The sequence below is a fragment of the Rhinatrema bivittatum genome, chromosome 10 (assembly GCF_901001135.1).
Source record: "Rhinatrema bivittatum chromosome 10, aRhiBiv1.1, whole genome shotgun sequence".
NCBI classification, from domain to species: Eukaryota; Metazoa; Chordata; class Amphibia; order Gymnophiona; family Rhinatrematidae; genus Rhinatrema; species Rhinatrema bivittatum.
The window spans coordinates 98343623-98368331 of record NC_042624.1 but is presented as its reverse complement, the minus strand read 5'-3'; the positions used below and the strand labels follow the sequence as shown (position 1 = coordinate 98368331).

At 42.7% G+C, this 24709-nt stretch overlaps 1 long non-coding RNA gene across 1 annotated transcript in view; it reads left to right on the top strand.

The window, feature by feature from the left end:
• The first annotated feature begins 9547 nt into the window (after positions 1-9547).
• Positions 9548-24709, top strand: part of LOC115100249 — a 29076-nt gene continuing 13914 nt past the window's right edge. Inside the window, exons 1-2 of the long non-coding RNA XR_003859009.1 lie at positions 9548-9751; positions 10361-10449. This is a non-coding gene — a long non-coding RNA (uncharacterized LOC115100249). The remainder of the gene's footprint in view (positions 9752-10360; positions 10450-24709) is intronic.

The following is a 24709-nucleotide window of genomic DNA, read 5'->3' as shown; positions in this document are numbered from 1 at the left end:
ATAGGGAGGTAAATAATAAACCCTCGAAGTAATAGGCAAAGTTTGTTCAGGTATTTTTAAAACCTCTGAAAAGTATTTTCTCATCCTATCTTTAGGAGATAGTCCAGGGTCCTTAGGAAAATTAATAAACCAAAGGTTTTTCCCTCTAACTTGGTTTTCAAGCTGTTCCAGTCGAGATGAAAGATATTGGTTTTCTTTAAGTATATTTTGCTGCAGAGCAGTATGACTAGCCACTTCAAGTTTAAGGAAAGCATTTATTTCTTTTAAAGATTTACTGTCTGATTCCAAAATCCATACTCGGGTATCCAGTTCATTTTAACGATGAACAACAGGATTTATTTGAACAGATATGTTATTATTCAGAGTCTTAATGGCCTCCCAAATCATTTCAAGAGAAAATGTAGCAGGCTTTACCAAAGGTAAGGGTTGTAAAGTTATTTTCTTCTCTAAATCATTGATCTTCTCTCCTCTATGCCGCGTTGTTTCTCTCCCAGTCAATCGCCCGTTGATGCCGCAAGTGTAGGGTGGCTCCAGAGCAGCTTCAGCTAGGCTTGCGGTCCCAGGACTCGACTCGGCGATTGCCGTGTCATGAGCCAGCGCTGGGTGTCATTGCTCATCCAGCATCAATGACTGGGTAGGATTCGAGGGTACAATCCGATCTTCTGGGGTCTAAGATAATGAGCCAGGGAGAGAGTTGAGTACAGCTTCTTCTTGAGACCTCTCCAGCGACTCCTCTGTGTACCTTTTCTAATTCTGCAGCACACTGTGACTTTTATGAGATGGGGCGACCAGAACTGAATACAATACTCAAACTGCGATCTCATCATATATCTATACAGGGGCATTATAATTTTTGCTGTTTTATTCTCCATTTATTGTCATGTAATTCCTAGCATTCTATTTGCTTTTTTAACCACCACCACCACACACTGAAATGAGCAGTTGAATGCATTGTTTACAATGACATTAAGAGCCCAATATTCAGAACCACTTAGCTGGTTAAGTTTGGACTTGGCTGGCTAAGTGGTGCTGTTTGAATATCCAGACACAGCGGCTGCTACTTACCTGGGTAATTTTTTATCCAGGTAAAATGTTTGCAGGCTAAGGAGGTCATTTTAAAAGGAGTTACACATGTAAATGTAAGATACTATTGTAGAAATTTTTAAAAGCCATTTATACGCGTAAGTGCACTTACATGTGAATATCCTATGGACAATTCAATGACATATATTATAGAAATTTTCAAAAACTCACTTACACGGGTAAAGTGGATTTACACATGTAAAACCCAATTTTAAGTGTGCAAATGCTTTTAACATTTTATTTATTTGTCACGTTTTCTGTACCATCGTTTAGACATGCCATCAAAATGATTTACAATATTTTATAAAAGACATCCATAAATAAAATAAAAGTATACATAAAAATAAGAAATCGTAGTCTAAAATAAAGTTATTAAAAGATATAAAAGGTGATACATACTAAGAGTCTCTTAATCATAAAATATAGTTAATAAACTGAAATAAAAAAAAAATGAAGCATAAAACATTTTACTATAAGACTATGGAGAAATTAGAGACAGTTGGATATTAAAATCAGGCCCAAAGTGAGGAATGGGACAGGGAGGGGACCTTATCTGACTAAGGGCCTGATTCATTAAGACATTTTTACCATTCTATAACTATGTGAAAAACAGTTTAGACAATCAGGCCTTAAATTACTTGGATAAGTGCCGATATTCAGCGTTATCCCGCTAAGGCCTAGATTATTCAGATTGCTATAAATAAAGCAAAAATAACACCCACAATAGAAAAAGGGGTGGTGCTAGGGTAATTTGGATGATACCACGCAGTGCAATAAATTGCCACATTGCAGAGCAATTTTATCGCGCGCCACGTTGTGTCATCGTGCTGCGCATTGCATCATTGCGGCGTGTGTTATTTTTCCCCAGTATAAATACTCACTTCCTGCATGTGCCTCTTTGAGGGTATGTCAGACATTGGAGTTGGGGGGGACTTTAATGCGGTGCTAGACCCAACACAAGATAGGCAACCACCTAAACCAACCTCTCGATTGGAATCCTCAAGAGGCCTACCTTTTCTATGCAAACACTTGGATTTGATTGAAACCTGGAGGGTCCTACAATTACACTCATATATCTCAAGCCCATGGGTCCCAATCCTGGTTAGACTATCTTTTGGTAAGTCACAATTATTTTTCCAAAGTTACCGGTTCTGAAATCAGGCCATTACATCTCGGGCCTGACTGACTCAGGCGGCCACCGACTTTTGCGGTTCCCCGCCAAACTCTATTATGATGAGGGCTTTAAAATTTATATCAGAGACAAGTGGAAGGAATATACTCACTTTAATCAGCAACACATGGAAGACCCAGTTCTCGCATGGAAGGGGAAGTTGTATGAGAGGCCTATCATGCAAAGTAGATTTCTATAAGTTTTTGCCGAAGCTGGCTAACTATAAGATAGCAGAGTATATTCAGTCATGCAGCCACGCTCCTGAATATCTCAGCCAAGTTAGCCAGATAAGTTTATCTGGCTAACTTCTGCAGCTGGATAGTCGCTGAATATTGGCCCTTAAGATCCTTTTCCTGGGTGATGAATCCTAATATAGAATATTCCATTGTGTATCTATGGTTAGGATTATTTTTCCCTATTGCATCATTTTGCATTTGTCCACATTAAATGTCATCTGCCATTTAGATGCTGAGTCTAGTAAAGTCATTCCGTAGTTCTTCACAGTCTGCTTGTGTTTTAACTACTTCTCATCTTTTTGTGTCATGTGCAGATTTACATAGTAACATAAAAAAGGATATTTGCTGGGCAGATAAAAACCAAGTGGTTCATCCTTACTACCCAACAAGTTGCTCATCGTAGTAACTGTCTCTCTGTGCAGGTTACCCCCAGATTATCTGTTATGGGCTGTAATTGATACTCTGTGCAAGTTATTCCCATACCTTCCATTAAGAACAGTAACTGCCACTTCTTGCAGGTTACACTAGTGCGTTAGGTTAAGGGTAGTAACTAATCACCTCAGACATTGCTTCTTTTCCCATCATTAATGAATTAAGTTAAACAACACCAGTCCCAGTATAGATCCCTGAGGAACTCCGTTATTTACCTCTTTCCACTGGGAAACTGCTTAAAACTACTCTTTGTTTCTTATTTCTATTTACAATAATACTTTGCTTCCTATTCCATGACATTTTAGTTTCCTGAGGAATCTCTTATGAGGGATGTTATCAAATGTCTTCTGAAAATTAAAATACACTATCAACTAGGCATGTGCATTTGTTGAGTCATACATTTCATGGGTATGCAGGTACCTCACAAATGTATGGTACATGCGTAAGAATGGATGGTATGTGGAAATATGCATGTACCATACATTCGTGAGGTACATGTGTACCCATGAAATGAATGGCCCAACGAATGCACATCCCTTCTGTCAATTGGCTCATCTTTGTCTGCATGCTGTTCACACATTTAAAGAGTTAGCTTTTGCATCAAATCTTGAATTCCACTGACAACTAGATTTAAAGTTGTGCCCCCTTTCATTTGGTCTAGGACCAATTGCTCCATGAAACAGACATTTATGTCAACTAGGAACTTACAATTCCTGACATGCCCTGTTGTGAGGCATTCATCCAATTCATATTAAAGTAATTTAAATCTCTCATTATTATTATGTTTCAACATTTGTAGCCTGTCTAAAGTCTGTCAGCACTTCACAATCTGTTTTACCATCCTGGACAAGTGGATGGTAGTAAATCCCCCACTGTTATACTCCTCCCTGTCATATATTTGTATTTATTTAAAATCTTTTATAGTCCACTTCTTCCAGATAATTGTCCAGTATGGATTACAGAATAACAATCATTAAATTATACTGACATTACATAAAATATATTATAATAAAAATTAAAACATTCTTCTTAAAACTGAGCTGTACTAATCATTACCTCACAACATCTCTTTAAATGGAATGCTTTAATATGCTTTCTAAAAGGCTTTAATTCCTGCTGCTCCCTCAACACCACAGGCAAATTCTTCCATATCGACACTGCTGCAAATGAAAGTGCTCTTGACCGTGTTTGCATAAGCCTATAATTGCTAACTGAAGGAATCTGCAAAAGGCATGCTCCTTCAGAGCACATATTCTATCTAAAGAGATTCTAAAGAGATTCCAAGAAACAATTTATTTCTTGTAGAATCTGTATGCTACTCAACTCTATGGGATCCTTAACATAAAGTGCCATGCCACCACCTATTCTATCTGCTGTGTCATTTTGATATATTTTATTATACCCTATATCAGTGTTCCATTGGGTGCTCTTTTTTTCACCAGGTCTCTGAGATATGTGTTATATAAATATCTTCATCTTGTTCCTTGTTTCTAACTCTTCCATCTTGGTTTTCAGACTTCTTCCATTTGCATACAGACACTTCTTTTTTATTCTTTTTCATAACTTGGCTACTATCAGTTGAATCAGGTAATTTGGAATCAGCATTTTCTACATTTTCACTGTCAGGACACTCAGAATTACCCTTACAGTCTGTATCCTTTGTTAAAGACTCTACTCTGAATCATGTACTTCTGAGCTACTGTCAACTTTCTTCACAATCTAATTTAAAAGCATTGATAAGGACCACATCAGAATACTGTAACCATAATTCACTCACACAAAGTAAGTCTAAATTCCATTAAGCTAACAGCTAAAAAAAATAGGTATTTTGTTTTTAATTGATTGAGCATTAATCAGTCAGTCCCATCATAAAGATGCCCTTGCCTTCTGGAACACATGTCTTGCCAACATCAATGACTTCCTCACCAACATCCACCTCGCTCTAAACTCCTCCAAAACAGAGCTGCTCCTTATCTCTCCTCACCTCCCTCCCAAACCACCGATCTCCAACGATCCAGCTTTCAACGTCATAACACCCCAACCCACAGTAAGAGACCTTGGGGTTATCATAGATCAACAACTCAATCTCAAAAAACAGATCAACTCCATCCTCAAAGAAGGTTTCTTCAAGCTTCACATCCTGAAGAAACTCAGACCCCTCCTCCACTATCATGACTTCCGCACCGTCATCCAAGCCACCCTTTCCTCAAAGCTGGACTACTGTAATGCCCTCTTCCTTGGCCTACCCTCCTCCACCACCAAGCCCTTACAAATGCTCCAGAATGCCATCGCCAGGGTCATCACCAACTCAAGGAAAGCTGATCACATTACCCCAATACTCAAAGAACTCCACTGGCTCCCCATCGCATCCCGAATTCTCTTCAAAATTCTAACCATAGTGCACAAGTCCATCCACTCGCACAATTCCAATTGGTTGGATGAACCCTTTCGTCCTATACGCACTGAACGACCCACTCGCACTGTCAACAAAGGCACCCTCTCCATTCCCCCTTTGAAAAAAGCCCACCTCTCCTCTACTAGGGACCGTGCACTATCCATTGCAGGCCCTAAACAATGGAACGCCCTCCCTACCACTCTCAGGCTAGAGCCATGTTACGCCAAGTTCAGAAAAAAACTTAAAACATGGCTCTTCCGACAAGCCTACCCTGATTAAGTACACCGACTTCTGGAAGTATCTTGCCTACGCCTTGTATATTCCTGTAAATAGTCCGTTGCAGTTTTTATTTATTGCTTTAATTCCTCCACCTCCTGCTCTTTGTATACTCCTCCTGTTCGCCCTCCCTGTTCATTGTAATTTCTACCTTTAAAGTTACATTGTAAACCGGTATGATGTATGCATACTAATACCGGTATATAAAAGTTTTTAAATAAATAAATAAATAAATAAATAATATTGTCCCTCTTCACAGTCTCAGTACATGAGTTTCACAGTAACCTAACAAGATTCACAAGAACCTGAGACCTTGATGGCTTCATACCAGATTGTGATGATCCTTCTCCATACTGACCATGAGCCCATGGCTACTTTCTCCAACACATTGTGAACAAAAAACCGTAAACCAACTTGCTCTTAAATAAAGAAGTTATTATTAGTACCTTTTATGGTAACTCCAAATCGTATTCCTCCTAATACTATTAAGATATTTCCAAGGGTATTCGCAAAGGGGCTTGCCAAGGGGTATTTGGATGATGGTCAACTAATTTGTCAATTATTTTGTGCTTTAATTTCATGTTTGTATCTTATGTTATTTTTATAATGTATTGATTTTATGGATGTGTTGCCTGTACCCCTCACTGAAAACAGTTTGCCTGGAAGTTGCGGGATATAAGATTTTAAATAAATAAATAAATAAATAAATAAACAAATAAATAAATTACCTTGGGCAAGCTACTGAACAGCAGCAGCATATAGTAATGATTATTATTTATTATTTATTTGATTTGATTGACCGACATTCAGTTTATAAACTATCATAATGGTTAAGAATAAAAAGAAAACATAAACAATACATTTCAAAGAATAAGTAAATACAATAAAAATAAAAGATTAAAAAAGTAATGTAACATTTCAAACATTTCTAAAGCAAATGCAATAAGAGCAATAAAATTAAAATCAACTAAACTAAACTAAAAAATAAAATATTACAAATCAAACAAGATAAAATGAAGCCCAAGCTGATAACATCAGGGAGGTGGAGCTATGGGTACCTGGGGATGGCACTGACATTTAAGGGCAAAATTAGGCAAGCCCAATTGCATGAGGTCCTGGAACAGTCTCAGATAATAAAAATGAATTGCTGAAGTGCTTAGTTAAGCTCCTACCCCTTCTACGCACTTTGAAGTTTATTGCTAAGTTTTCAAAATGTAATCAGTGCTTAAAATAATGGAAGCTTGTGTTTTTTTTTCTTAGGGGAGTGGGAGGTAAATTAAAGGTGAATATTTTTCTGGGCAGATCGATGGGGTGAATGGTGGGCATAAATGGAACATTTACGAGACAATTCCTTCTGTACATTCTGAATGTGTGTGTGGTTTTTGGTTTTTTTTCAAACCATGACAGAACATATTTTATTGTACTGAATGCGTCCTTTTACAAAATCTGAACATGTCCTGCTATTCACATTCCAGAGCCCTTGATGATCATGATGGATAAGAAAGTTGAAGTATTTTAAAATAAAAATACCAATAAGAAGAAAAGTGTACAGGCTCATCAGAATTCATCAGCAATAGGAGTTTAATTCCATGGTACTGTACTGTTATCTGTCAAGCATTCATGCAATTAACAGAAAATATCTACCAGTGTTTCCATGGTGCTCAAGCATTCCAGTAGAACAGCCAGCCCACACAGGACCTCAAAGCTATAAAATATTAATTCCCTACAAGCATACGTTTGTGGAGCTCAACACTTATTATAGGTTATAATATCTTGGTTCTAACAAAGTGTTTAGTTAAATAGAAACTGCCAATTAATACTTATATCCTGAATATTTTTAAGTTCCACCCATAGGGGTTAGGGTCTGCAAGAATATCTGCCTAATAAATCATTTTTGTTTATCATGGAGATCAGGTGAATGCTAAGTAACAATAAAATAAGAGCTGAATGGCATTCCCTGATTATGTTGAATTCTTCCAAGTGTAGAAATGCAATGTCATGTCCTACCATTGAGTCTGGAAGAGAGTGCAGTCACTAATGAGTAAATATTTGATCTTTGGAATCTCGGGTCAGCTTGGTAATCAAAGCTATATTTCAGGTGAAGATTGTAAGTCAAAGAGGTGAGGGTGAAGGTTTTTTTTTTTTTTTTAAACTGTTACCCTTTACTGAGAAACCACCCCCCCTCCCCTAGCCTCTATGGAGCGTGTGTGTGTGGGTTTGACCTTTATGTGGTTAAAAGGAATTGATTCATTCTGTGTTACTGAGATAATGGAACACATCAGGGCTGCCAATGCAATAAATGAGAATGTGTCATTTGTATTTCTTGCTAGAGTGGAGAGCTAGTGCTGCATGTTTCTCAGTATATTTGGGAAGTATGTGAGCTAGTGAAACTTTTATATGGTGACAAGCCATAACTGGACAGGCCACCTGGATAATGACCTTCATTTGGGATCTTGGGGTCTTCGACATTACTATGTACTAGGCTACATTTCACAAAAAGATAGCACCCGTGTTACTTTTTGTTTTCATAGCTTATATGTTTGTGGAACATAAGGAATGCCATGCTGGGTCGGAGGAAGGTCCATCGAGCCCAGATCCTGTCTTCGACAGTGGCTAATCCAGGTTGCAAGTACTGGGCAGATTCCATAACATTTTAACAATGACAGAGAAAAGCAAAACACGTTCAAATAATGCATGTATGGTATTGCGCTCTGTTGCCCATTTTCAATATGCCTCAGAACTGTGCTACTGTTGCTGCTTGGGGACAGCAGGATGTGGGACCTTAATTAGACTTGAATAAAACAATTGGAGCAAAAATACCTTATAACTATTAAAGGGAAAAATATGGCACATGCCACAAAGGTGTTATATAATTTAGTATGTCATAGCACTTGGTATCAGGTAATGAAATTGTTCGTTAACTTAATCCGCAGTCTCCTATCCGCTATTGGCTACAAACTGTCTCATGTGGAAGCACTCTTAATTACATCATCTACCAGTTCCAAGCTACCAATCTATTACTACATAATTTGTTTTTATTTAATTACCATTCAAAAAACATTCTTCACTTACAAAAGTTCTTAATGTTAAAAACTTTCAGAATTCCAGCAAAAAATATATACTTCACTACTAACTGTTTTCCAGCACAAATCAATGTTGTGGAGAATCTGCCATAATGCTCCTGCTCCATTAGCCACTCAAGACGGGCAATGTTTTGGCACTGTACCCACGCCTTGCATCGGGATTCGATGTGAATGCTAACCAAACATTGCGCTGCTTAGTAACTTTCAAAAAAATGGCTGATTGTTGGTCCTTAATTAGGACCCATCTGAGCCTGAGCAGAGGAAAGAAATCATCACCCAATGTGAACTTTTTTTTTTCATGAGGAAGGCAATTTTCATAGGTACAATGCTTCGTATCCACATAAATCCAGCTTTTCAAAAAAAAAAAAAAAAAATGCCCACCTGTATTCTAAGCTGAGTCTGTGCGCTGGTCTCCTGCTGAGGAAACAATTTTGACCAAATAGCATATTTTTCGGTAAGAAATTGCTTTCGGTATAGTTTTAGTGTGTCTTAGTGTACCTCACTGAACCCTGGGAGCTGGATGAACTGTTCTGAAAAGGAGCAATTTGCCCCTCACGATACAGAGAGACAGCAGCACTATCATTGAATATTACAGCTCTGTAGATTGAAGGCGATGGTAATATTTGGGCTCCATTGCCCTACGGAAATATTACTGAGGTTCAACAGTAATTTGAGAGCGACTCTGTGCAGTACTGTGCATATTACACAAACTCACCGCAAGATTTCGTTAGAAGGAGAAAGCAAGATAACATAAATATGCCAGAAAAACCCCCACACCTTTGTCATGTAGTAAGAATGTAATCTAAAGTTTTATTTTTAGTAACTGTTTATAAAGTAAAGTAAGATTTAAGGTAACTATTTGTGCTTCAGGGCTCTAGAACTGAGAGAGTAGCACAGCAGCACCGCAGTTGCGAGTTCTAATATGGCTGATTTATTTTTATTTCTTTATTTCCAGATACAAAGAGAGAAGAGTGAGGGAATGAGGATATGGAAGGATGTGTCCTATTCCTACAAATTTGTGGTTTAGCTTTCCAAGTGAAGCTGAAGCAATTCAGTGGGAAATGTTAGGATACAGGTTGGGGTTGTTAAAAAGAGTTCCTTTTTTTTTTTAAATGGTTTTACTTCGCTGTAGACACAGGGTCCCCAGCTGGCTCTGGACTTTCAGGACAGGTAGATGTGGTCCTCATTTGTTTACCCCACTGCATGCAGGGACTTGTAGTTCTGACTTCCCTATTGCATTCCCTTAGAAAAGCAAGACTATGAGGCCCTGCGTGCAGTTGGGTAAAACCAGGACTGGAACAGCCTTCCTGAAAATCTGGAGCCATTTGACATCCCTATGTGTACATGGATTTGTAGTCCTACTTACTTTAAAGAAACCAGAACTATAAGTCCTTGCATACAATGGGATAAAACCAGGACTGGATCACATGGTGCTAGCCAGCATCCCTAATGCGTATTTATAATATTTATGATATTTCATCATTTGAGGGATTTGACTCGGTGACACATGCACTGGATCAGCCAGCACAATATCGCACTTATCAAATAGCCTCTTTAACTCCAGCAATGTGATTCACAGGAGCCCCATAAATTTACCTTATACCCTGCCCTGTTCATATATGATTTGAATGTATTTTTTTTGAATGTCATTGCTTTCTTATAACAGCATCGTGTTTCTCTGTAGTTACAGAACATGAAAACGAATTGAGACCCATGCCTGTTAATCTTCTACCAAAATTATTTGAGGAGCTCACTGCTGTACAGTTCAGGAAGGTAGGTAAAGATGAGAGAGGCCCACATTTATTTGCAAAAAACTCTTTGCATTTCCCCCTGCTTAAATAACGAGGATTTACTGAGACAGAGCAGATCCCAATGCATTACAGAAAATGTTCTATGATGGGCAATGTCTTAAGTGGTGAGATAATACTCTTAGGGGCAGATTTTCAAAATTACGCGCGGGGGGTACATTTGTGCGCGCTACCCGATGCGCACAAATGTACACCCGACCCGGGGTCGGCATGCGCAAGTGGGTCCACACATGTGCACCTTGCACGCGTCGAGCCTAGGGGAGGCCCGATGGCTTTCCCCGTTTCCCCCCCCCCCCACTTTCCCTCCCTTCCCCTATCTAACCCACCCCCCAGCCCTACGTAATCCCCCCTACCTTATTTTGTTGAGTTACGCACGCTGGCTGTCTGCCGGCGCGGCAGGCCACGACAAAGGCCGCTGTGTCGGGGCACTCGGCCATGCCCCCAGACTGCCGCCATGCCCCCAGACCGTGGCCCTGCCCCCGGCCCCGCCCATGCCCCGGCCATTTTTGCAAGGCCTGGGACATACGCACGTCCCGGGGCTTGCACGCGCCGCCGCGCCTATGCAAAATAGGCACGGCGCGCACAGGGGGTTTTTAAGGGTTACGCGCATAACTTAGGCGCGTAACTCTTTTAAAATCCGCCCCTGAATGTTTGTGCTGAATTTATCCACATTTATCATAGAAAAGATTAGTTTTGGCCTTTTATATAGCTGGCATCTAGCAAAAACCTTGAAAGCTTGATAGAAACTCTGGACATGCCTAATCCTACCAAGTAATGCTATTTTCTATTTGCAACACAACAAATTTTATAGGATACCTTGAAACTTTCTTTGATAAGCCCCAGTGCTATTATACTCTCAGTACAGCAAGAGTACATAAGAATACAAGTAAGAGAAGAGCACCTTGCAGGAACAGTTCGAGCAAGTGTAGAAGCTGGTCTAAAAACTGGGCTTGACCATAACTGCTCATATTTGCTTTATCTTTAATGCCATTAATCAATTAAATGATTACATTTTGTGCTTATGAAAGGTACCAGTTTCACACCACCAGAAACCCAGTTCTTCCATTTAACCACAGAATGGGTACTGTGTGGGCAGCAGCGATACAAGTTTCCCCACACTGCCTGAACCCTGTTTAACTTCTATAGATTCAGTTTCCAATGCCTGTTCAGCCTTTAGCCTGTCCATTAAGACTGGCAACAAAGACGCCAGTTAGTACCCATTTGTAAAGGTGAAGTTGGCGATTATGGACCCAGTCCACTGGGAACTGGTCCAAGACCATCAGCTCATTTAACATAGGTCACTGTTTTAAGTCCCTATCATCCGGCGCTAGATTTGGACCAGTGATCTAGAGATAAAAAGCTTTCCTCTCATTATTTTTAAAAGCAGAAAGAGCACATGAACGTCTAGGCCAGAATCCACATGAAGTTCACGCTGCCGCGCCTCTCTAAGGAAACCCAGAACTGCCCGATGTGCTGCCCATAGATCCAGATTCACTAGGCAGAATTTGTAATAGTCTCTTCCTTCAAGAATACGTTCTCATTTAGTCTGAGCTCCAGCTCACGTGCAAATAGATGGAACACGTGAAGTAGAATATTCTGCCTAAGCATGGGCAAAAGTTGGGTGCATGGATTCAAATCTCTTACTAAGCACTAGAGTTTAGCCAAAAATACAGATGTATTTTGCTAATGAGAGGATAAGAAATCATTAAAATTGATGAGTATCTTTCCCACTTAAAAACTGTCAACCAGTCTAGTTTAGCAAAATTATCTTTATTCCTTTCAGCACTTGATATGATCATAAAGAAGCATCTTATCTGATTAAAAAAAAAACCAAACCACTCCATCAAATGAAATCATCTAAAGACCCCAGTATGTCAAAGAAAATTCATTTAATCTTTCATTACTTTTTACTGCCTTTCTTCTACTTTCTTCCAAGGCTTTTAAAATACTATATCTTAGCTCTCCCTGATCATAACCTTGTTAATTTTGTCTTGTCTGCATACCCTGAGTGGATTAGACTATACGTTCTATGGAGCAGGAACTGTCTGTTAACATGTATCTGTAAAGTAGCACTTTGGAAATGATAAGTAGGAGTAGTTCAGTGATGGCACAATGCTGACAATTGCACCTAACAGTTTGATTTCTGGATTCATGCTTCTAGTCTGTTAAAAGCACGATTTGTTTGTGAAACTATAAATTGCACGTCTGACCCAACTGATTTCTTTATGTTGCTCTCCCTTGTTCCATGTAAACCGGCATGATGTTCCCTGACGAATGTCGGTAAAGAAAAGCCTGAAATAAAATAAATAAATGACGCAATGACATGGCACAGGCGATGGCACATCACTTGCTGGTTTTCATTTAGAAAGAAAAGGTTTCTACATAAAATCACCAATTAACACCATTTGGTTACAACTTCAAATGTCGCTGGGTGTTTAAGTGCTGTCTTGTTTCAGAACACACAGATAATTTATAATACTCTGAAAAAAAGTAAATGATTAACATGCCATTACAACTTCATATAGATTGGGGACGGAAGGGGGAAGTTGCATTAGATAAAAATGTAGGTTCTTTAGCTGTTCTACGAGGCACAGTAATTTTAGAGATTTATTTTCATGAAGCCGTTTTCCAAAGAGATGCTACACTGAAAGAAAATCCAGGTCAATGCTAAATGAAACATGACATCATTTCTTTGTCTTATTTACTTCAGCAGTAGGTCATTCGCAGTGAAGCATAAAACACATTCTGAAAAGACCGCCCCTTTCTCCTTGCAGGGCAGTGTTCTTTTTTCATACAATAAATTAAAAATTATAATTAAGTATGATCTGACAAAGTTTTATAAAAAAAAATCATGCTTGAGACTAACTGATTAGAATTTACTAGCATATGCATTAGACAATATTTTAAAATGAACCACAAACTGCTCAGGATTGACAACACATAATTATGATAATTAGTTGGAACAGAAAAGACCTAATACAAATTTCAAAAAACAATTCAAAGGTGTCTAATGAACTGTACTTTCACATGATCCTTAAGAACTGTCGATGGATCCCGGCATGGAAAACCTATGGCAAAGTTGCTAGTATTTTGACCAAGCCTCTCTGAGCATGCTTCAGCATGCATTATTCCATGCATCCATGCGGGATCCCCACAGGCTCTTCTTTTCCGCATAGCCCGTAGTCTCGCAATGAAGTTTGTCTTTCTGTCTCTGTTCTCCTGGAGTTTTTCAGATGTTTTTGGCTCATTTTTTCAGTGTCAGGATTGCGCGGTTGACGTGAGGTCCCCCTGGTTATCCACTCTAGAATCTTAGACAGGTTTTTTGGAATTTATGGTACATTTTCTTTCATAGTTAATCCCCTGGGACAGTAGTGCTCTTGGTGCCTGATGGCCATCGACAGCCACCGCCATCAATTTTGACAGTGTCCCTTTTCTTTTGCGATGACATGTCATCAATGGGGTTTAAGCAATGCCATCGTTACATGAGGACTATGTATATCATGGACCCTCATGTAGCAGTAAGTGCGCACAGATGACCCCAAAAAGATGCCTGGCCTGGTGGCGAAAATAGACCAGCTGTTCAGGCACCGGAAGACTGATCATTAGCATCAGAAGCATCAACATAGAGGGTCCTTGGAGCCGCACCAATGGTCATCAAGCCATCAGTTTCGGTGGGGCAGTGTGCTTCGTTGGCGTCAATGTCATGCAGGGGCTCTGGAGATGCGCAATCGCTCAGCTCCCCCAGGCCAAAGACATTGGGTTCATCGTCTTCAGCCTTGGCACTGGGAATGGACCGATCCAAGCATCCAGGAAAGCTAATTGGTCCCCATCCCCGGTATGAGTACGCATCAGCCTCAGATGCAATGCCCCCGAAGTAACCCCATGGTGTGGAGCACCTGTCCTTTACAGTTATCAAGGATTTGTCATGGCCTCCACTGGTCCTGATGTCCGCCACCAGTCCTCCTCTCGGTTCTGAAGAGGATCTGGCTATGCCTATTGTAGCCCAGTCTATCCTGGCATCAACAATCTTTGAGGCGGAGCTTGAGAAGTGAGTCCAGCTGGCCCTGGAAAAAGCGCTACGAGATCTCAGCATTGGGACACCATTTGCACTAAAGCCGCATCGTCTGTCTTTGAGCCACTGTTTGAATCTCTGCACGCGCTTATTAGAGTACTACCGACACCTTCACCGATGTCAGAGCCCAGGAGAGCATTGACGTCTGTCAGGGCATTGAGACTGCCGCTGACCAGTCTGGTGGTCATCCCCAATTCCTCAGAGGAAGAAGCTCCCCTGGCAGCGGGGGTAGCCTTGGGGTCCAGGCCCACTTGTCCAGCCGAGTCAATTCCTGTACCACTGGCTGAGGACTGAGCACCTTGGAATCCATCTCCTGTTGATGTTACGGTTCTACCCGCGGTGAGTCGCAGGCAGCCCCTCTACTCACTTGCTTTTCTTCGCGGCAGTCTGCTGCTGCCGCCGTCTCCTGTGGCTCAGAAGCTGTGGCAGTTTCCTGCCCTGCTCGGCAGGGCTGAACCCACCGGGAGTCGTCCTTCGCAGCCGGAGCAGCCACCGGGATCCCCTGCCTCATGGCGGGGAGGCCGCACACCTCACTCCTCTTCTCGGCCTAGTGCCACCGCCGATCTGTCCCTCGCGGCATGGAGCTGCCCCGGATCCTCTTCGTGCGGCAGGGAAGCCACCTCCTCCCGTCGGGGCCTGTGCAGAGGCCTGCTTCTTTGTTTTCTTCCTGTGCGGCAGGTTGCCACTGTCCACAGTGCTGTTTCTTCTCCAGGCCCTCCCTTAGGCGCCAGCGCGCGTCTCTTCTACCTATTTAAAGGGCCAGCGACAGGAAGTGCTTGCGGCCCTGCCAGAAGCCAGAAGGTGATAATAGTGAAAGGAATGATCACTTGGAGGAAATGGTGAATCCCTGGGCCGATGGCAGATAACAGTGCCCCCAGGAGGAGATCCTGAGAGGAACCACCGGCTAGGCTAGAATATGAGATAAACACAATAGTTCTTTATTAGACTGGAAGCTGGACCACCAGGGGTGGCAGTAATGAGTCGCTGTATCCGGCAAGGCTGAAGTCCTTCTGATACTGGAATATAATCTCTGGGTCGCTGAGCTGTAGAGAGAGACTAGAAGTAGTGAGTAGACAGGGTATACTGGATACAAGATGGTACACTCACAATAGTAGATGTCTGCAATGGTCTCTATGCCACAGAGAGTCTTCAGTACATTCAAGAACAGGAGCAGAAGGCAAGCACTGGTTTCCACAAACAGTCTGTAATAAGAACTCACAATTGCTGTATATGAAATGGCTTCTAGAGTAGAAGAGAGTCTGTATAAGATTCTAGGAACATGGGCCCTCATGGAGCGAGTACCAGTTCCTATCTATAATCTTGCCAATGTAACTCTTGATCTCTGTACCTGCGATAACATCTTGGATGGAAGAGAGTCTTCAGAGAAATAGGAATGAAGGCCCTCGTGGAGTGAGTACCAATTCCTATGTAATAGAACTCACTGTGCTCACGTCTGCGATTGCTTCCAGGAAATGAGGAGTCTTCTGAGTGTTCTGGCAATCTGAAATCAAGAAGAGAGAGTGGAGTCCCCATGGAGCGGGTACTCCTGGTAAGTTTGAAAAGGCCGAGCAGTGGGGACTGGTTCCCAGTGTGACGCGGATCGTTGTTGCAAGTATCGTGGACTGCCGAAGCAAGTCCCGTTGGAGTTCCTTGCTAACTCGTTAGAGGTTAGCAAACAAAGACCTTTTAAAGTGCAGATGGATGACATCACTATGGGGGGATGCCCCCGAGGTTCGCGCCCTTGCTGGTACAAAGTCTGGAGTGCGCGCGCGCACCCTTACATCATCGGGAACATGGCGGATCCGTAGCGTCAGGCCAGCCCGGGGGAACCGGGGCCAAGAGGAGGAGAGAAGACGCAGCTGCACTGTCCGTCAGAACCAAAGGGAGTCGCATCCCAGGTACAGAGGGTGGAGCAAGGGGCGAGGGGCGTGAAGAGGCATGAACGCAACAGTGATACAGAGGCATTATGATATCCTCCATTTTATTTGCCATTGCCTTCCTAATAATTTCTAACATTCTGTTTACTTTTTTGACTGCCACATTACACTGGGCTGACAATTTCAATGTATTATCCACTATGATGTCTATTTATTTATTTATTTTATTTATTATTTATTTATTTGCAGTTTTTATATACCTACATTTGTTTAGTAACCTCACATCGGTTCACAATTAACAGAAAATCTAGATCTCTTTCCTGGGTGGTAACTCCTTAGAACCTAACATTGAGGAACTAAAGCAAGGGTTATTTTTCCCTATATGCATCACTTTGCATTTGTCCAAGTTAAATTTCATCTGCCATTTGGAAGCCCAATCTTCCAGTCTCGCAAGGTCCTCCTGCAATTCATCACAATCTGCTTGAGATTTAACTACTCTACATAATTTTGTGTCATCTCCAAATCACCTCATCAGCATACCCCTTTCTAGATCATTTATAAATATATTAAAAAGCACTGATCCAAGTACAGATCCCTGAGGCACTCCACTCTTTACCTTTTTCTACTGTGAAAATTGACCATTTCATCCTACTCTCTAAGAACATAAGAAATTGCCATGCTGGGTCAGACCAAGGGTCCATCAAGCCCAGCATCCTGTTTCCAACAGAGGCCAAAACCAGGCCACAAGAACCTGGCAATTACCCAAACACTAAGAAGATCCCATGCTACTGATGCAATTAATAGCAGTGGCTATTCCCTAAGTATAATTGATTAATAGCCATTAATGGACTTCTCCTCCAAGAACTTATCCAAACCTTTTTTGAACCCAGCTACACTAACTGCACTAACCACCTCCTCTGGCAACAAATTCCAGAGCTTTATTGTGCGTTGAGTGAAAAAGAATTTTCTCCGATTAGGCTTAATCTGTTTCCTGTCTTTTAACTAGTTTGCAATCCACAAAAGAACATCATCTCCTATCCCATGACTTTTTAGTTTTCTTAGAAGCCTCTCATGCGGGACTTTGTCGAATGCTTTCTGAAAATCCAAATACACCACATCTACCGGTTCACCTATGTCCATATATTTATTCACCCCTTCAAAAAAATGTAGGAGATTTGTGAGGCAAGACTTCCCTTGGGTAAATCCATGTTGGCTGAGTCCCATCAACCATGTCTATCTAAATGTTTTGTGATTTTATTCTTTATAACAGTTTCCACGATTTTTCCCGGCACTGAAGTTAGGCTCACAGGTCTATAGTTTCCTGGATCATCCCTGGATCCCTTTTAAATATAGGGGTTACATTGGCCATCTTCCAATCTTCAGGTACATTGGATGATTTTAATGATAGGTTACAAATTAATTGAAATAGGTCAGAAATTTAATTTTTTAGCTCTTTCAGAACCCTGGGGTGTATACATCTTTAGGTTCACCATGATTTGGTTCAGTTGATCTGAATCATCACCCATAAAAACCTTTTCTCTAATGGGTATCTCTCCAACATCCTCTTCAGTGGACAGCGAAGCAAAGAAATCGTTTAATCTTTCCGTGATGGCCTTATCATCTCTAAGTGCCCCCTTATAAGAACATAAGAACATGCCATACTGGGTCAGACCAAGGGTCCATCAAGCCCAGCATCCTGTTTCCAACAGTGGCCAATCCAGGCCATAAGAACCTGGCAAGTACCCAAAAACTAAGTCTATTTCATGATATCGTTGCTAGTGATAGCAGTGGCTGTTTTCTAAGTTAACTTAATTAATAGCAGGTAATGGACTTCTCCTCCAAGAACGTATCCAATCCTTTTTTAAACACAGCTATACTAACTGCACTAACCACATCCTCTGGCAACAAATTCCAGAGTTTAATTGTGCGTTGAAATAGCATTTATTTCTGCCCCAAAAGTATGTGCATTTTTCAGTATAAATGCATATTTACAATGCAGGAATATGCATACTTTCTCTATCTACCAGTTCACCCAGATCTCTTCCAATTAACCCAGCTTCTCCATCCATCCAGGGCCAGAGGTACCACTGGGCGAGCTAGGCCTGTGCCTAGGGCACCACGATTTAGGGGGTGCCGCAGCAGGCGGCAGAATTTGAAAGGGCAAAAAGTGCCCTTTCAAAATTCTGCCAGCCTCTGCCTCACCGTGCCACCCTCCCGACGCCCCACTTGTGGTCCAGCGGAGGGCCCGGGAGCTATCTGCCACTCCCGGGGCTTCGGCTGCCAATAAGCAAAATGGCGCCGGGGGCCTTTAGCCCCTACCATGTGACAGGGGCCAACCAATGCCACTGGTAGCCCCTGTCACATGGTAGGGGCTGAAGGCCACCGGCGCCATTTTGGTTAGTGGCAGCCGAGGCCCCAGGAGCAGCAGATCACTCCCAGGCCCCCACCTGGACCAATTGGACCACCAGGTATTTTGTAAGTTTTCTTTTGGGGGGAAGGAATCAGGGCTGCGACTGGGGGCGGGGCTGGGGATGGCACGACAGGGGGGCGGCACAAAGCTGAAGGTGCTTAGGGCGCCCAATCCCCTTCCACCGGCCCAGCATCCATCCTATCTCCAACTCACCCCTGGTCAAACCTCAAACCCCACTCCTACTGCCTACACTAAATTATCTATCATCTCACATCTAATTTTAAAACTGAATACTCCAAATTATACCCTTGCAGCATTACTCCCTAACGATGCCAAAATATTCCACAAAAAAGCCATGCTTTCAGTTTTATCAAAAGGACAAATAATTCATTTCCACTTGCAGATCCATTGGCATAGAATTCCATAATAACTGAATGCCCTTTGCTGAGTGATAGCTTAGCTTGAGTTAACCTTGGCACAATTAGTAAAGACTGCTGTGAAGAACGAAGTTGCCTTGATGGAACAATCTACAAGAAGACTGGCTAAATACTTAAGATATACCTGATATACTTTAAAAATTATGGGGTGGATTTTAAATGCCCTGCGCGTGTAAATCCGGCTGGATTTACGCGCGCAGGGCCCTCGTGCGCCGGCGCGCCTATTTTGCATAGGCCACCGGCGCGCGCAGAGCCCCGGGACGCGTGTAAGTCCCGGGGCTTCGTAAAAGGGGTGGGGAGGAGGCATGTCGGGGGCGTTCCCGAAATGACGTGGCGTTTCGTGGGCGTGTCACGGCGTTTCGGGGACGGGCCCAGGGGCATGGCGCCAGCCCGGGGGCATGGTCGAGGCCTCCGGACCAGCCCCTGGGTCGGGTGATGGTGCGCCAGCAGCCTGCTGGCGCTCGCAGATTTACATCTGCTTTATTTATTTATTTATTTTTAGATTTTTTTTTTATACCGGTGTTCCTGTATGAAATACAGATCACATCGGTTTACATTGAAACAGAACATAAATTTTTACCTAGAGGCATTACATAGAACAAGGTTATGGAACTTGGAACAGGGTAAACTAGATCAAAATTAACATTGTAATGTAAACATATTGGCTAACAAATCTCAATTGAATAGTAAAAACAAAAACAAAAAACATAAAAGCAAAACAGTAAATGTCACATGAGTCCTGCAGCAAGAGATTGGATACAGAGTTGAGTAGTAGTATAGAACCTGGGGAATGCGATGGTGAGGAACTCTTGCTGGCTGTAGGGGAAAAAAGTGCTTATGGTCCTGTAAAAGGGTTAGATAGGGGAAGGGAGGGGAAAGTGGGGGGAGGGCGAAGGAAAGTGCCCTCCGAGGCCGCTCCGAAATCGGAGCGGCCTCGGAGGGAACAGGCAGCGCGTGCTGGGCTCGGCGCGCGCAGGTTGCACAAATGTGCACCCCCTTGCGTGCACCGATCCCGGATTTTATAAGATATGCGCAGCTAAGTACGCGATCGCGCAAATTTTTAAAATCTACCCCTGTGTGCAGAGAGACTTGAAGGCAATTCTTTGTTCGAATGGTAACATCGTATAGTCGAAACGAGGTTCTGAAATTGGGACATGTGAAACCAGGTTATGCGCAAATTTTAAAGCCTCTAGCCCCTGATTGATTTTCAAAATGCCGCTTACACACATAAATGAAGGATTTATGCATGAAAGTTGCTTTGAAATTCAAGCTCAAAATGCCATTTAAGTCGTTGCATTTCACATGCGTCTATATTAAATAAATGTATTTTAAATTGCATATTATTGTATTATCTTATAGCCTCTCTTTTTGTATAGCAAGGTCATAAAAAATATGTATTTCACTAAAATATATATTTTATATCATCTGTAGCCTTCTTTCTGAAGGAAAAGAAGTTTTAGGCTATCACCCTTTGTATGTGTGTGGGGATTAGGAGAGTGCTTGTAGGCCAGATATAATTTCAGAATTTGGGGGTAGGGTGGGAAGGATTCTTGGGCTGATAGGCCTGCAATTTTTTGTTTGTGAGGTTTGGGGGAGATGGGCTGGGGGGTTGGGTGCTATGCCCGACATAAGTTTCAGGGTACAAGGTGGAGGATTGGGCCTGCAGGCCCACAAGGATTTTGTTATATTTTTGGGTTTCCTCTATTTTAACTGGCTGTGTTTTAGTATAGCTGGTTAGGTTTAAGATATCCGGGTTCATATACCCATATAACTTTAGGTGAGTATATTCAGCAGCTATCTGGCTAACTTTAGCTGGATAATGTGTCCACTTGCCTTTTTTCTACAGTAGATCAAGGTGTGTGGGGTATGAACAGGTAGCTTTTATATATGTAGTCAGCATTGCAGTAAGTCAACAAAGGTATCAGTGCTTGGATAATATACCTTTGATTTCAAAATACAGCCTAAATAGAAGTTGTTCACATGGATACTGCAAGCTATTGATTGTCTCTTTGCAATGTTGTTATTGATTAGTGTTTGAGAGATGCAAAGACTGTTTTCAGAGCACTGGGCACAATTATCAAATAAAGATAATTTTTTTCTCAGTTATTTTTCTTTGCTGTAGTTAGGTTTCCATTTTTCCTCATCTTGGCTTAGCTGTAGAAATTTAAATTTAATAAAAATAAATAACAAGAATTGTCTCAATTAGATGATGGAATCATAAAACATTTTTTTAAAACTGTGTGTCTGTTCATATTAGAAGCACCAAATAAAAAGGAGGAATCTTTCTTATGCGCTGAATGTCATCATTTCTTAGTCTGTGATTTTTTTTCTTGAAACACGACATTGCTCATGCCCCATTTTGCATTGGTACGCACTAGGAAGGTTCATGTCTTGAGCTATCACAGCAAGTCTTCAGTAACAAGGTTATGTTATATTGATTTGCCTTTCAAATGTTTATTTATTGCACATCCTGTTTTTGAACAACAAAAACCATTTGTTTTTATTTATTTATTCAATCTTATATTCTGCATCTTCCCTAGCACTGTTCAGAGCAGATTACAATGTAAACATTCATAAATATAAACACAAAAAAGCCGTGATGCTGGAAAAAATATGAATGACAAGCTTTTTAATAACCTGACTGAATTTCCCAAAGGATAATGATATACAGAGCCCAATTCGCTAACCTTTTTTTTTTTTCCTCTCATAAACACAGAATGGGAGAAAAGTCTTAGTCAGGGGATGGCCAACCTTTCATGACCCAAGAGCCATGAAACTAGAATTCACAGTACCAAAGAGCCTCCCGTTTTCAAGAGAGCAGAGGGGTGAGATGGTTCCAGCAAGGACCCTTTCCCTCCCTCATCTTTACCAGTGCTCCTACCCTGTCCCCACCAATATCTCCCAGTTCCCTCACCTGTTCTGATCAGATTCTCTCAGTCCCCCCCACTCTGTCCCCACCAGTCTTTCTCTCAATTCCCCCACCCTGTTCTCAGCAGTCTCTCTTGCTCAGTCCCCCGCCCTGGCTCCAGCAGTCTCTAACTCTCTCTCAATCCCTCCACCTGTATCAACCAGTCTCTCTGTTCTCTAGGGGTGTGCATTCGGATTGACCGCATTAGTAAAACGCAACTCATATTTTTTTTTTACTTAAAAAATTGATTCGACATAAACGATCGGATTTCCCACATATCGAACATAGATATGTTCGATATGTTGGAAATCGCGATTGTTGAGCCAAAATAAAAATATAAACCCCCTCACCCTCCTTAATCCCCCCCCCCCCCCCGACTTACCACAACTCCCTGGTGATGGAGCGAGGAGTGAGGACGCCATTTCTGCAATCCTTGGCGAGAAGCATGTGACATCGGCGGCACGTCGAGTGACGCCGGCGTCACGTGATTCCCGGCTCGTTCGCGCCGGACGGCTCGTTCGGCCCAAAAAGAACTTTTGGCCAGCTTGAGGGGGTCAGGAGGCCCCCCCAAGCTGGCCAAAAGTTCTTTTTGGGCCGAACGAGCCGTCCGGCGCGAACTTGCCGGGAATCACGTGACGTCGGCGTCACGTGATTCCCGGCTCGTTCGCGCCGGACGGCTCGTTCGGCCCAAAAAGAACTTTTGGCCAGCTTGGGGGGGTCAGGAGGCCCCCCCAAGCTGGCCAAAAGTTCTTTTTGGGCCGAACGAGCCATCCGGCGCGAACGAGCCGGGAATCACGTGACGCCGCGTCACTCGACGTGCCACCGACGTCACATGCTTCTCGCCAAGGATTGCAGAAATGACGTCCTCACTCCTCGCTCGATCACCAGGGAGTTGTGGTAAGTCTGGGGGGGGGATTAAGGAGGGTGAGGGGGTTTAAATCTTTTTTTTGCACATATGTACATATACCCAACTCATTGGATTTTTTTTATGTCCATATTGGCCGCAAGTGGGACCCCCTTTCGGACATAAAAAATATGAACATAAAATTTTGCTCTGCACATCCCTACTGTTCTCCCACTGGACTCCCTTTCTTTCTCTCAATTCCCCCACCCTTTGCCTAGCAGTATCTCACAATCTTACACCCTGCCCACCGGTTTCTTGATTCCCCCATCCTGTTCCCACCTATCTCTCCTGCAATCCTCCCACCCTTTCCCCAGCAATCTCTCTCCACGCTTGCTCTCTCTGTCCCCACACCCAGTGCCCACCAGTCTCTCACTTCCCTCAGCCTTTATCAACCAATGTCTCTCAATCTTCCCGCCTTGTATCCACCAGTTTCAATTTTCCCACTATTCACCCTGTCCCTACGTCTCTCCTCTCTCTCAATCCTTCCCCCGCTCCCACCAGTTTCTCTTAATCCTCTACCCTATCCCCCAAGCTTTTCTCTCTGCCTCAGTCCTCCCACCCTTTCCCAGAGTCATCATCAGTCTCTCTCTCAATCTCATCCTATCCCTACCAATCTCTCTCAGACCTCTTATCAATCCGTAGATAGCAGGATGAATTAGCCATGTGATCCCGCCCTCCTCCCTGGACAGTCTGGATCTTGGCTGCACTTTGCTAACTATCTCATCACCTGAGATGAACGTTCAATGGCGTGTGAACAGCCACACAGGTGCTCAGAGCAAAGCTCGGTATTCTTTGAGAGAAGCTCCGCCCTGTGCCGCTTGAAGGATGTCACCCAGAAAGCACAGTTAATTCATCCTGTTATCTAAGGAAACTTGCTTTTAACTTACTTCTTAACTTTATATATGTAGTTTATCCCCATTGTACTCACTTCCTTAATCCTACCTAAAATATCCTACTTCTTATCTATTTACTTGCAGAATAATTTGTATGTATCCATTACTTAGGTACTCAATGGGCTGGATTTTCAAAAGGTTATGCACGCTGGGCCTATTTTCAAAAGGCCCAGCGATGCGCGTAAAGCCCCGAGACGCATGTAAGTCCCGGGGCTTGCAAAAAGGGGTGGGGAGGGGACGGGGCGAGCGGTCCGGGGGTGGGGCGGGGTCAGAGGGTCCCGGCACAGCGGCCATTTATCACTGTGCCGGGGGATCAGGCGCCGGGCAACTTCAGCCCCAGGGCTGAAGTAAGTTTTACAACAAGAAAAAAAGGGAACGGGGGAAGGCAGTGCGGCTTGGCACGCGCAAGGTGCACAATTCTGCACCCCCTTGTGCGCGCGCGCGCATGTTATTAAATCGGGCATACATGTGTGCACACCTGGTAGCGCACGCCCATGTTCGCCCACGCATACCTCTTAAAATCTACCCCAATGCCTTGTAACTTCATGTAATCCGCCTTGGGCCTAGCTTTAGGAAAAGGCGGAATATCAAATTGTTATGCTTGGTGGTCCGCGGGCTGCCCCCGCAAACCGTGCACTCACCTTCCCGGCCGGGCCGCCCCCGCAGGTTGCTGATGCAGCCAAACGCCTCCAGGCTTCTTCGTGGCAGGATACCTTGCTCTGAT